This window comes from Lissotriton helveticus, chromosome 4_2 (assembly GCF_964261635.1).
Source record: "Lissotriton helveticus chromosome 4_2, aLisHel1.1, whole genome shotgun sequence".
NCBI classification, from domain to species: Eukaryota; Metazoa; Chordata; class Amphibia; order Caudata; family Salamandridae; genus Lissotriton; species Lissotriton helveticus.
The window spans coordinates 48,389,275-48,404,335 of record NC_136064.1 but is presented as its reverse complement, the minus strand read 5'-3'; the positions used below and the strand labels follow the sequence as shown (position 1 = coordinate 48,404,335).

Sequence of the window (15,061 nt, the reverse complement as noted above, 5' to 3'; positions counted from 1 at the left end):
TTTTACAAGGAGGCTCAGAGCCAAGAGGATACTTGTAGTGCTTGTGCCTGGTCTAAAGCCTGTTTGTGTGATTGGAAGGTTCTTGCTGGTGGTGACTCAAGCCTCGAGGTCTAAAAGAAGGTTCGAGGCATGCCGTTTAGCTTCAATATTTATAAGCGCAATTAATCTGCAATTTGCCTGATCTGATCTACTACCTGCATTAAAAACTGGGTGAAGGATACTGCCTCTCCTTGATGCGGGGATGCTGTTTGTTAGAAATGCAAGATTAAACAGTGGGGTGAGGTACCTGGCCCAGAAGGATTGATCAAGCTTAAATAATGTGTTCATATGGCCATTATGGCCGGGGGCCCCACCTGCTCTGATTTTGTTTAGGACTTTCCCGACTTAAGTTTCGTTTATCCATTGTCCCTCAAGTGGATTTTCGGGAGGTCTATGTATAAATGAAATCAGAACTTGATGGTGTTTGGCCATTGGGGCTTGTTCATCAGTCGCATTCAGGTATGCTATCCAGTCTTTCTCGGAAAAGTTATGGTGGCGGAAGGAGCCGTTGTTTATTTCCACCCAGAACAACTTATTATTGTTTATTTTGCTTGTATGCAAGAGCTTTATCCAAATGTATAATTGGTTTGATTTCTTTGCTGATGATTTGTTGGTTTATACTTAAACCGTTCATTGGCGCATTTTTCTGGAGTGTTCTGACCTCCTTGTGTAATTTCCTTTTTTTTATTAGAGCAAATTTGAAAACCAAGATACTTTTTTCTTTTTTACTGTTTGGGTGTTGGGAGCAATTTTGTGAAATGTTGGAAATGAGTCATTATCATGGATTCCCTGTTTTTCCCACGGTATCCATAAATGATTGTCAAACTTGATTGCGATTATCGTTTTTATGAAATTCATTATTGTGGATGCATCTTCTCTAACACGTGAGCCTTTTCAGATTGTATGCACTTGAAAATGCCGCAAGATCATTACTTGGGCTGGGCTTTTGGAGGGTAGATGAAGAGCTCAATGAGCTGAGGGGAATGGTCACTATCCAATCTTGATGTGATTTGATAGCTGGCAATCATTTGAAACAGCTCTTTGTCTACTAGGGTGTAGTCTAAAATGGTGTTAGTATGTTTTGAGGCTCTAGTGATTGCCGCTGGTTGATCTTAGCGGAAACATTTAGTGGGAGCATCCCTATATTTGATAGAGCTGTGATGCAGGTTTTTCTTAGATGATCTGTTCTGCAACCTTTGGTGATTGCTAAAGGAAAGTTATTTGCAGCTAGTGTGGGGCTTTTTCCCTGAGTTGTACCAGTTTGCAATAAGAACATGTTAAAATCACCTGACAACCAAATATTAGGTTGCAGAAAGGCGATTGTAATGATTTTAATAGTGCTGTTAATAACTCTATGTTTTCTGCTTTATGTTTCTGTCTTGGATGAATGTACACACTACAGATTAAGAATATATCTTTATAAATTTTATTTGATATTTCTTTTTTGGATGCATTGAACCCACGATTGACCATAGGTGAGATGTGATAAAGATGGATAGTCCACCGGAAGCTCAACCTGATTTCGTTGTCTTGCTTGCTTGTTGATGATACTCCTTAAAGCCTGTGATTGGCATTGCAGACAAGGGTTCAGGTTTCCTGAAGTAATAGTATGTTGAAATCTTGAAGAAAGGTGATAGAATTAATCTCCCCCATCTTACTGCTAAGGTTGTCAATGTTCCAAGAGCAACGTTTTTTCACTATTTTCTTGGATGGTATATTGCCGTACTCATGCATCTCTCTTGATGATTGTGGCACCCCAAGCTGATGGTGTAGGGGCCTGTCTTGTGTGGCTGGCGTATCCGGGTGCTGCGGAATGGAGAATGCATAGATTTGGCAAACTATCCAAGGCATGAACCCTAAAGTTTCACTACCCATGTACCTTAATTGAATTGTGTTAAAATATTTTGGAATCAAGGGCCAGATGTAGGTAGCCAAATACCGCTCGGTAATGGCCGATTTCGGCCGTTACCGACCGGTATTTGGCTTTTGACATGTAGGTGGCTCGGAATTTACAGAATCGGTATATTTACCGATTCGGTAAATGTACCACTTAGGTATTTTTCCGAATCGGTAAATATACCGATTCTGTAAATCCATATGTAGGTGGCACAGTTTGCAGTGCCACAGGCCCTTAGGAGTTCTTATTTTACCACCCAATTCTATTGGGTGGTAAAATACCGAATTCAGGTGTACATGCACATCTGTGCATGTACACCTATGCCATGTGGCACACAAGCATGCAATTGGGGTGCTACAGGGTGTGAAAGTGACACCCCGTTCCCCCTGTCAGGATTCGGTATTTACCGAATCGGTAAATACCGAATCGGTATTTCCCATTGATTCCTATGGGCTTCAAGGCCCATAGGAATCAATGGGAAATACCGATTCGGTATTTACCGATTCGGTAAATACCGAATCTTACCGATTCGGTAATTGCAAAATCAAGATTACCTACATCTGCCTGCTTCCTATTTACCTAATCTTAAATACCGATTTGGTATGATTCGGTATTTAAGAGTAGGTAAATCGGAATTACCTACATCTGGCCCTATGTATCTAATTCTCAGTCATTTCCATGAAAGCCTTGATCAGGGTCCTGCTCAAATGGCATGCAAAGGATATTCTTGGAATGATAATCACAGATTAGTACTATGTGCCTGGCTTGCATATCAGGAGAACATGTTCTTCACCTCAAGCCCATTGGGCATCAGTCTCCTTCCTGCACTGATCTATTTCTACTGCCATTGCTACACATGAGGTCAAGAAGATTAAAGTAGCTTTTGGTAATGTGGGATTTTGACTTAGGATCTTTGCTTGTAGCGGCCCACTTTAAATTCCTGCCCTCTGCTCCTCAAATGTTTATCACTCTATTAGTGTATAAATCAAGAAATCACTTTTCTATCATTTGGTAGCCAGCAGGATGTGCTTGAGAGATGTTTTATTCCAAGATGTTTGTGCTATTCTATAACATCTTTCCTGTGAAAGGGATGACTACTGTTGGATCACAAGATTTAGCTAAAATTTGGGTAGCTTTTACTTTTTCTGCAAAATGTATACTTTGTGAAAATTTCAAAATTCATCAATTGCTACCCATCTGATAGACAGCCAATACTCAAATCTGTCTGCCCATTGGAAGGTAGGATTGTTAACAGTGAGAACGGTGCAGGGTGTTGACCAACACAGTATGTTTGACATGCTATGGAGCCATTCGCCAGAACATCTACAAGGGTAATCCTGTGTGGATACAACATTTTTCTATAGACACAGGCTTTGGTGGTAAAAAAGCACCTTCCTTATAGTGGTGGCATGTGTATCATTATTGAGAAGTTGGTAATGTATTAAGATAATGGGTCTAATAATTCAGTCAACGTATAGAGAACCATAATAATTTAATCATTTTTCCAAAAGATCATCTGTGATGAAAGTGATGTAACGCTTGGTAGGGTGCTCTTGGCAAATGTTTACTTATGCTAGCTGGTATGGTGCAATTGTGTTCAGAGAGGGTTCTTAATGAGGTTTTTTCAAGTATTTTTCCAGCATTCCTTCGGTTTTCCTTTACATGCTGAATGCCTCTCAGCGATGTCGTAGCACAAACTGCTGCAATGCGTGATCCAGCTGTGTTTGATATAATTTCCAAAAGCCCCCAAATCCCTTGCCCAGATGCTAGCAGTAAGAGTGGATTATTACTTGGGTGGGTATTTGCCCACCTTAGTGATTAACAACACTTATTTGTCAGGGTGAGCTCAAGCTCCTTGGAATCAAGGACACAGAACAGACAGGCTTTACTTAGTGCAATATGTAAAGTATTTATGCAGTACAAAGACAGTAATAAAGTCAAAGAACCAAACAATAAAAATACAAAATTGAATTTAAAAACATAGAATAATTTTGATAAACAATATGACACAAAAACAAATAAAAGCCAATAGGGGAATCTGAGATTTTTAATGTTTAAAAAACAATAGCTCCAAAAAGCAGTAAGTGATAGTAGTAGTCTAAGAAAGAGGTAGATTTGAACCTGGGCACAATTTCAGTCCATCTGCAACATAGCATGGTTGGAATCACCAAATGTGTTTGTCCCGGTCAAAACATTTACCATTTGACTTAAGGCCTGATTACGAGTTCAGTAGTCGGACTCCCCGAACGCTGCCTTCACAGCCTTCAGTATACCACAGCACTGGTGGTTTACAGACCGCTTTATTACGAGTTTACCACTGTGCCAGCAGAGCGGCTGCAGAGGTCTTGCTGTGGTAGTGATTGTTTTTCCATCTCTATTGGAGCCTGTGTAAACAGTGAACATTTCGACTGCATAAGTATCAAATACACACATATACATGATATCTGTGGAAAAATACCATCTACCATTTGCAGTAGTTTAGCCCATATGTGGGCAGTCTAGGCAATGGATACATGGCACAAAAAGGACTCACCTTTATATTGCCGCAAATAGGGTCGTAATCCTCGAGGTGAAGATGCTGCGGTGAAGCAGTAACCTGAAGAAAGAGATCCACATCAAACTCTGATAGGAAGAACAGGGACGTGGTTATTAAGCAACTCGTAATATGTATGGTGGTGAAACTCCTCTGTACTGCCTATGGCAGCCTCGTTTCCCTGACCGCGACACTAAGGGTCTGTGGTGTGCTGGCAGTGTTGGCAGTTCAGCCGTGGTCTTTGCAATAGCACGTCACTCAACTCGTTAATATGGCAGTCGGACAGCCGCATTCGTGGCAGTCCGACTATGGGTGAGGCGGTTCACGGACCGCCAAACTTGTGAAAAGGTCCTTAGTTTTTGTATGAACTTCAAAAACCTCCAATGTAGTAAGTTTGAAGCTGTATCTAATGAATTTGCATCAAAATCAGATACCTTTGTCATGAGTTTCCCCCCATGTTTTGTAAATATTTATCAAAAATTACACTTCACTCATGAATTAGCCATTTAATAAATATAAAAAGTCATTACATGACTATTTTAGTTGTTCCCATCAAAAGTTATACATTACAGATCATAATCTTTACTTTTACATTTCTAGGATCCAGCTACAGACCTGCCATTGTAATTATGGGTGTCTAGTCACTGAAGAAATATCTCAAATTTAATTTCATGTGTGTTCCACTTTTACATATCAGACAATTTTGTGAATTATAAGGTGGGCTGCAGGGTAACTTATTTCTATTTAAAAGCATGGTTTCCCACCAGTCAAAATAGGATTATTTTGACACGTTTCACAGCAGGCCTTTAGGCTGCTGCTGTAAAGCTAGACATGATAGGCCTGAAGCCATGTTTTAAAAGCCCACTCTGTGAATAGACTAGAGGTGCTGCAGTCCACAGCTGACATTTAGCCTTCAGACCCTGGGCACATTTTCTGTACCATATACTAGGAACTTAGGGCCAGATGTATGAAGCTCAAATGGGTTCGCAAACGCCGAAATTTGGCGTTTGCGAACTCATTTGAGCAAAATGGTATGTATGTAGCAAATTTCAGTGCAAAATAAGGAATCCCAAATTTGCGATTCCTTATTTTGCGATTGCATTTAAGGAATCTCAAAATTTGCGATTCCTTAAATGCAATGTATGAAGCAAAAAACAATTGCTAATTGTCCCTAAGTAATCGCAAATTACCACCAACTTCAAGTTGGTGGTAATTTGCGAATTTCTTCAAAAATGCCTATTTTTGCATTTTTCAAAGTCCCATGTGATGCACATACATGCCCTTAGTCTAATAGTCTAATCGCAATTAAGGAATTTTAAGAAATCGCTAAGAAATAGCGAATTTCTACATACATACCATTTTGCAATTCTCAAATACCGATTCCTTAAAAATCGCTATTTGAGAATAGCAAAAGTGTATCTTGATACATCTGGCCCTTATAGACTACTTAAATAAGTCAGTTAAGGGTGAGCCATGTTAGATGTGCAGCCCAGGGACGTTACACATTTGTTTTGCAGGGGTAACAGTGCAGAGAGGTTTAATTCCAATAAAAATGAGGTCCAAAAAAGTTGACAAATCTGGGGTGACCATGCAGAAAAGGCACTCCTGCTCTTCCAAAATGTCATCCAGATCTCACAATCTGACGATGAGTTACACAGTGAGTAACCATAGCCTCAAGGGCCCTCTGATACCAGGGACACAATGTCAGTAATAATTCACCTTAACCCAGCATGAATGTTCACTCAAGTTAGCCTTCAATATATTTTGGAAAATGAATAAATATTTCTCAAGAGATCAGCATGCCATTTATTATAATATGTTTTTCTATCAAATTTAAGTTGTTCAGCTTTGATAAATATCCTCAATGGCCGCTAACATAATCTTGATATTTTATTGAAAAAACACAAACTGCTGTTCAAAAATACTTCTGGTTCATCTTCAATAAATACTTGTTTGCTTGTCAAACATCTTTCTCATCAAGCACTCACATGTGCCACTGCCACCCATGAACAAGTTCTGCTTTGCATACCTATGTATTACCAACACTAGCTAGGGATGATCATCAACTGCCAGGAGTTCTACAACAATGGCAAAGATTGGCACACATATTTCAAGAATGGCAACAAAGCATTAAGGATTGACACAATTTTCCAGGACCACCCTTCTATTTGGGGTTGGGTCCCCAATGTCAAAGATGCCTACAATATGTCACTATTATGCCAGGATTGGACACCATCATGACAATAATACTCACACTATGGCAGAAGTGGGTATCATTATCTAAGACCATGTAGTGTGTTGTGGCAGGCAAGGCTGGAACAAGTCTGTAATATCCAAGAGCATCCGCCATTTATCCATGCCACTAATATTCCAATGGCCTATACTATCATATTAGGGACTGGATGTCTAGTATATTTCAATAATGAACAGCATTTAATTGCAAGAATGGTTTACACAATGTGTATGGTCCCTTCAAGATACCAAGGACCTCCAGAATACTTATAAGAATCCTCACAGTATGCCAAGAAGGCCACCACTAAATTAGGCTCAGAATTATGCATGGGATTGGCTTGATGCTTCATGCCAAGGATTAACATCATATGCAAATGTTTACTTCAATTATTTCACGGCGAGTATTATACCTTGGTTAGATACCACCAGACTAGTCTATGAATTATATCCTTCCTGAGGTCAGCAAAGGTTGATGTTAGATCATTTCCCACTTTGTGGTTTTCTGCATTTGAAGGCAATGGATTAGTATGTTCTTTAAGGAAGTGGTTGCCTTGCGACCCAATGCTGTTTTACAATATGGTGCAAAGACCATTCTCCATCAAGTGGCGCTTTGTAAAGATGCAAAATAAATGGTTAGCATGAGGAAATAATACAGACCCATGTGATAGGAACGGAATGGTCACTGGGTTGTTACAATCCCCATATGTTCTCATTCCTGTTAGTATGAGCACATCCCCCAGCCACTGGCTGGGTACTTTGTGGGGTGCTGTGGCCGGGGTGAGGTGGGGTGGAGTTCGACGGCACCCTGCCAGAGAGCTCAGTGACACGATTTCAAGCCCCTGCTACTTGTGTGGCTCAGAACCACCACTTCCTTGTCAAAGCTACAACCAAATAACACATAATTTTGCCACTGAACCTTATCTTCAAGATGTCATTGTTTGTTTTAAAACAACTTGGGGCATGTTACTAGTTCTACGTTAAATTCACGGGGAGAACCTGGAGCCGGAATTAACCATTCTACAATATTTTCCCATAAATGAACAAGGGTCAGGAGATAAAATGCACAAAATGGGGAATAACCTGCAGGACTCAGAATTACTGGGTGCTTTTGTGTAAGTTTTACTTGATTCTGGATTTAACGCTTCTCGGAGCAGATAGGAAATTGCAGCTGGGTCACATATGCGCTCTAGAATGGGGTTGATGGCAAGGTTTTCCTGCCTACAGTCCCTGCAGCTGTGTGTTCAAAGGGTTACGGGCCCACACCCTTTAAAACCAGATCTGGAAACACTGGGTCACCTATAGTTGCCCGCAGCATCCCACCCATCAAGCGAGTATCCTGAAAAATATATACACCCACTTTGACCCATATTTAGCAATACATGTGCGGGTAGAGTGAGCTATCTCAACCCTTCCTATGGAGTATCATGGCAATTATACTTCTTGGGAAAATGTGCGGAACATTATGAATATTATAGAATGATTTTAAAGGAATTTGCCCAAAAAGTACACTTTACCTCTATTGACCCATTTCTCTTATTAATTTTATCTTTTGATGCCTCTTTTTTCCTTCTTTCCATCATATTTGTTTGTGTGTTGCGTATTTCATTCTTTCTTTCAATCTTTCTTTCCTTCTGTCTATTCATCTCTTATTCCATCATCCCTTTTCCTAGCTTTCTAGCCTTCTTCATATCAGTTTATTCTTTACAGCTTTTCTTTTTGTATTCCTTCTATCTGTTTATTTTTCTTTCTCTTCTTTCCTTCAATCATCCATCCTTTCATCTTACATTTTTTTATTATATTTTTCAGCTTTCCTTCTTGCTTTCCTTTTACTGTTTTCTTTGATTTTTCCTTTTGGTCTTTCCAATCTTCTTTCTTTTTTTTCTTCATATCTTTTTTCTTATTTCCTCTGTTCATTTGTACTCTTGTTCATTCATGTTTCCTTTTCCCTCCTTCATTATTTGCATTGCTTTCCTTTTTCTGTTTTTTATTATCTTTCCTTTTCTTCTTTTCACTCTTCATTCTTTCTTTTCTGTCTTTATATCATTTCTCCTCATTTCCTGTGTACATTTGAACCCTTGTTCCTTCATGTTTCCTTTTCCCTCTTTTCAATATTTGCATTTTACTTACTTTCCTTTGCACTGTCTCACTTCATTGTCTTCTAACTTTTATTTGTTAGTTATTTTAATACTTTGTCTTTCTCTCTGTTTCTGTTTTAGGCTGCCTTTAAAAAGGTTTTCTTTCGATCTCCACCACACAGCTGTGTAGGAAACATCATTTACTACGAAGGCATTACTACGTGTAACGTTTACAACGGGGCACTTACCACGTAAACGTCTTTTCCACGCGTTTGCCTTCCACGATCGTCTTTACCACGCAAGTTACATTCTGGTCAACCTTCATACGTTCTGCGTGTACGTAAAAAAAAGAAGTCCTTTTTTTATTTTGTTAGACGTGTTTTCATGCATTCCCGTAAGAACGTGATATGTAGAAAAGGCATGGGTGGTAATGGGAAAAATTAGAAAAGGGGGGTTGGGGGGTCTCCCCCCCCAAAAAACAACGAAGAAAAAAATTTTAAAATATGTTTTGGAATCAAACATTAAAAACGATGACAAATGCTGACTGAATGTGTAATTTAAAATGTGTATTACAAATTAACAAGTGACCTTCTTTGACGAATTATTCAGCTATCTTGCTTGGGGACACGTTTTTAGAGGGTCAGTGAAAGTGACAAAAGACAAACAATGTTACTTCTGAAGACATATTTTTTTTGGCTATCCGTTACATTATGTTTATTTTAGTATATTTTTGGGCATAATGAACGTTGGATGCTTAGCAACGTTTTTATGCGTGGTAAAATTCTGCGTTCTTTTATTCTGCGTGGTAAAGACATTTGCGATGTAAAATTTGCGTGGTAAAGCCATGCGTTGTATTTGAAATCGTGGTAACATCATATATTCAGCTGTGTTATTATAGTTTATTTCTTTCAGAGTTTATTCGTTTTAATGTGTGACTTCCAATGACCTGCAAGCCACAGCTAAATGTCGGAAAAAGCCATAAAAAGCTTTAATCGCCTCAATTACTGGTAGTAGTTGAGGTGGTATAGAAGGCGGTTCACTACGCCCTTGCCACACATAGTGCTCTGGGTGACTAACTCGTAATAGGGCCTCTTGTCTGTATTGACAAAATACATAAATTTCAACTTGCGCCCTCCAGTGCATGAAATATCATCAAGTGTTTTTGATTAGAAGAAATGGCTTTAAATAATGGGTACTCGCAAACATTATCCCAGGGGCCAAAAGGTTTGGGCTGTGATGTGACCGAGGGCCGCATTGATGCCAGTATGCTGGCGGTCAGGAGAGAAGGGGTGGGAGTAGGAGATGGCAGTGAAGGTAAAGTGGGATATATGGGAAGCAAAGCACATATAGCTAGTGGCTGCATTGCACAATATGAGACTAGAAAACCTAGGATTATCCCGGCTTAAATTCATGTTTGAAAACTATCACTTTTGAAAAAATACTTGCCAATGCACCGATAAAATCTGTTGTACTAAGGTGAAACAGTTCTACATGTTCATAGAATACACTTTTTGAATTTCGAAAAGACTATCATATTTTTACACTTTTACTGCAAGATGTCTTTAAAACTGAAGTATTCCTAAAGTTAAACGGTGGAGGACAACCTGGTTACTTCCTTTCTTTAACATCAATTAACCTTTAAATAAAGGCTTTCATGTTTATTCAATATCTTTTTACTGCAGATGCTGAGTGGAGTAAATACCAGCCCAGTGCTGCTGTTGTGTGGGGGGAGGGGCCCGCAGGTAAGGGTCGGGAGGACCTCCTGCGGTCCTGGGCCGTATATTAAGTATCACTGCCTTAAATGATATAAGAACTCAGCCGCGTCTCATTCGGTCAATCCGGAGGTCGCAGCAATCGGGGCAAACTAGCGAAGAACATCTACCAAGAAACCCTGAACTTTAAAATGTTCTAATGAGTTTTAGTTTGACACTCAACATGGATTTTGCAAACCCTTTGATAAATAATGTACCTGCAATCGATTATTTTCTTCTTCCTGTTGGGGTGTACTTTACATGGTTCCTAATCTTGTGCTCCTCGGGGGAAAATTATTTGATCTGATTTTGGTATGAAAGAAGGGCCTGGCAGGCAGCACAGCATGGTTTCATTCCCAAATAAGAAGAAACAGCCGTGCAGCCCGAAATATCAATGTCAGTCATGGTGAAGGAGCTAAGTTAAAAATTTAGAGCAAAAAGCACCGGCGTCATTCTTTCTACAGAGAATTATAGTTTCCTGTGCTGGTCTCTCATGGTGGCTGCACGTGCAATATGACATGTGCGTGTTTGTTTTGTGCTATTTGGGTGCATTCATGCTTCCAACACCTATATTTTCTTCTGAGAAAACCCACGCTAATTGCAGGTTATAATTCGTATGAAGGCTACAGGTCTTCACTATTAAGAAAAGGACTGTTGTATGTGTAATCAACATGCCGCATAAAATTACCCATCATTATAAATACACAGGGCCTCATTTATGAAAAGTGATGCATCGCTGCGTGAAAACAGCGATGCGTCACTTTTCATTGCGCCCTCCTTGCGACACCAATGACACCAATTTATAGTATGACGCATCATTGCGCAAGGAGTTACAGATACGTCAGTATTTCTGACATATCTGTATGGCACAAAAGTGATGCATTGCTGGAGTGTGTCACAAAGTGACGCAACTCCAGCAATGTGTCCTTTCACATGTGGCGAGCCCCATGTGAAAGGGCCTGCGTCAGTCTGACGCCTGCTGTGAGGCAGGCATAAGAAATTGACGCATTTGCGTCCTAGAAGTGGCGCAGTGAAATCTTATAGATTTCACTGCGCCACTTCTACCACCCTTTTTTTGCCCCGGAACGCCCTCCCTGCATACATTATACCTGGTGCAGGTATAATGTGGCGCAGGGGTTTACAAAGTGATGCATCTAACTAGATGCGTCACTTTGTAAATATGGTGCAACAAGGCACATTTTTTACGCTTCTGGTGCGACACAAAAAGTGACGCACCGGCGGCGTAAAAGTGACGCACCGCCTCATAAATGAGGCCCACAGTGTTTAAGAAAACTGAAAATCATAATCGAATGCGAGTCACTTATCAAGAGTAAAGATATGACTCATTTACTCACTCCTCTCACTCTGGTACATCAACTTTTTTTCCCCAGATTCTTGAAAGTGCTAGGAGTTATGTTTGTAAATCATTGAGTGTTAAAAATGTACAGGTCTGTGCCCCTTTCCTCTAATTCTATTCAAACCTAGCCATAAGGCAGCGGAGCTCTGTTCATGGTCGAAGACAAGCTTAAAGTCAATTAGTATTCGCAGAGGAAGCTGCGTTGTCGATGGTTAATGCATTGTGATGGAGTGTTCTTTAAAGAGGTGAGTCTGCAATTCTTTCCTAAATTGGAGAAAAGTCGAGGCGGTACTCATGGACACAGGAATATTGTTCCATATCCTGGGTGCATAGATGGAAAAGGCCTGCAGTCTTTTTTTTATCTAGTTTTACACTTCTTAGTCTGCAGTCTGCTTGTGTCCTGGCTGTGGCAGTGCCAAGAGCCAGCATAGATGGTGAGCTTGTCTGCAACATGATATGAGGTGTGAATTATGATGGCTTTGTACATGATTCAGGTGGTTTTGATTATGATACTTGTTGGCAAGGGGAGCCAATGGAGATCCATGAGAATGGGGGTGATGTGATCATATTTCTGTAGGCCCTGGATGAGATGTGCAGTGGCGTGTAGGGTGTCCTAGATGTATGCCATAGTGGATCCTGGGAGGACATGGACTAAGGCATTGCCAACATCTAGGTGTAAGAGAATGAGTGCTTTAACAGGAGTTTTTCTGGTAGAAACGGTTTGACTTTCCTTAGAAGAGAGATCTGGTACCAGGTCGTCTTTATTTTTTTTGACAATGTGTTCTTTGATGGTGAGATTGGTGTCTATGGTGAATCCAAGTGACTTGGTATTCATTGAAAGTTGATGTTTGAAACTCAAGATTAAAATCATTGAGCCAGGTTTGTACTGTAACTTGTTTGTTGTACTTAGCAAATAACAGGAATTCTGTTTTGGTTGTGCAGTGCAAACAGTTTCGACCACAAGTTCACAAATAAAGAACTTGAGACTACATGCTTCCCAAGCCAATGGACAGGGAAGTTCAGGATGCACCCCAAAAAGTTATATTTGTATTATTCACCCCTCTGTGTTGTCACAGGTTATTTTTCATGCACTCTCAAATTCCATATCAATTTACCTGGCAGGACCCTCGCTCTAAAAGAAATGAATGGAGGATGGTTAACTATCCATAAAGAACCCAAGTCAAGTCAAGTCCCACCATATTAGCTCCACGCATCTTAGTTTTCAGTCAATTCCTTGATAGTGGTGATAAAGCCTTTGCTTGACCACCTTTTCTTTTAGTGACTTAGAGTGTCTGTCTGTTGTAATTCAGAACAGTGAGTCATCTGCCGATCAACATGGAAAGGAACTTAAGACAGCCCTGTAACATGTCTCTTGCCATGATCAGCCACATGTGGTCTTGCATATCTCTTAAAGAAGGTGTATCCAGCATGTTGCAGTACCCAATGACTTACATCTACATATCTGCTTTCATGTGTCGCCCCCCCATCAGGGTCTTTGTATGCAATCATCAACTATGATCTCATCTTTCATTCACTGGAGGAAGGGCAGGGTTATCAGTGTTCTATAGTTTGGGTAAATGTCACTATATTGTATTTGCTGTTTGACAACTTTTTCATATCTCTTAGTGGAACCTAATCTTTACATCTATTCCTTCACATTTGTCAGACCACAAGAGAAGTGTCCAGGGTGGCAACTTCATGGCATGATCGGTGGAAGGGTTGAACCTGGCTTCTCTGCATCGTTATCCCAAAGCCTTTTGCCTTCCTCCTCCTATTTTTCAGACCCTCTTCTTGTTGGTTTTAGGGTTCTGGGCACCGTGCCACTGCTAACCAGTGATAAAGCGCCTATGTTCTGTTCTCTCAACATGGTAACATAGGCTTATCCACGATTGGCATAAAAAATGTACTTGGAAGTCCCCAGTAAAGGGCATCGTAGGTGTCCCTGGGCAGAAATTAAATGCTCCTAGTGGGTATGCAGAACTGATTGTGCCACCCACTCAGTGGCCCATTAAAGTGGCTCATGCCTGTCAACGCTGGGTCTGTTTGTGTATATTTAAACTTCCATAGTAACTTGGCAAGTTAAACTACTTTCCAAGCCCAAACATTCCCTTTTATTACATATGCATTACCCCTAAAGTAGGCACTCAGCAGCCCCAAGAGCAGGGTGCAGTGTATTTAAAATGTGGGACACATACTTTTGAGTTTACATATCCTGGTAGCGAAAAACTGCTACATTCGTTTTTTACTACTGCAAGGCCTATCTACCCAATAGGATAACCTTTGGATTGCCTTAAACCCTCTTTTAAGTCTAATTTGTCATTGGGAGCAGATAAAAATTTGGAGTTTGGCGTCTCTGGACTCACAATTTAAAAACACATCTTTTGGTAAAGTTAGTTTTCAAATTGCAGGTCTGAAAATGGCACTTATAGAAAGTTTACATTTTTTCATTTTAAACACTTTGTGCCTCTGCCTGTCTCTGAATACACATCTGGGTCATAATGATAGCTGGGTTTTGTGCCTTCCTTCCAGACAGTCATACAAAGGAAGCTGGGGTGTGACATTTGCATCCTGATGGGCCATCACCAGGCTTGATTTGATTTGATTTGCAATTTGTAGAGTGCAACATTTACCCTAAGCCTTAGGGTAATTGTTGCGCTCTCCAAATTGCAAATCAAATCAAAGTGCTAGAGACCGACCGTCCAGAAGAGGGATGGAAAGAAGAAAAAAATCCAGATAAATGCTAGGCCAAGAAAAGCCAGGTCTTAAGATCCTTTCTGAACAGAGGCAGAAGAACTAAGGGCAAGGGGAAGGGAGTTCCAAAGTTTACTCGCTGCCACCGAGAAAGCTCTGTTCCCCAATTCCTCTTTTTGGTTCTTGGTACCACCTGTTGCATTTGAAGCAAAGATCACAGAGGTCTACTGGGGGAGCGCCATCTGAACATTGTTTTTAATCTTGACAGGTAGGGAAGATGCAGTGATTTGTGTACCATGCAGAGGGATTTGAAGCGAATGCGTTTTTCGATAGGGAGCCCGTGCACAGATTCTAGTCACTTTCTGGCAGATTGGTTCCTGGAAATGTCCAGCACAAGTCTTCCTAGTGCATTGTGTAGCAGTAGAGTTTAAACTGCATACTCTTATTGGTGACTATGATAAAGTGAGTTGCAGTTATCGAGTCTGG

At 40.4% G+C, this 15,061-nt stretch overlaps 1 long non-coding RNA gene across 1 annotated transcript in view; it reads left to right on the top strand.

Moving 5' to 3' along the window:
- Nucleotides 1-9,165, top strand: part of LOC144752032 (uncharacterized) — a 77,137-nt gene extending 67,972 nt beyond the window's left edge. The window contains exon 4 of the long non-coding RNA XR_013594009.1: nt 8,918-9,165. This is a non-coding gene — a long non-coding RNA (uncharacterized LOC144752032). The remainder of the gene's footprint in view (nt 1-8,917) is intronic.
- The last annotated feature ends 5,896 nt before the right edge of the window (nt 9,166-15,061 follow it).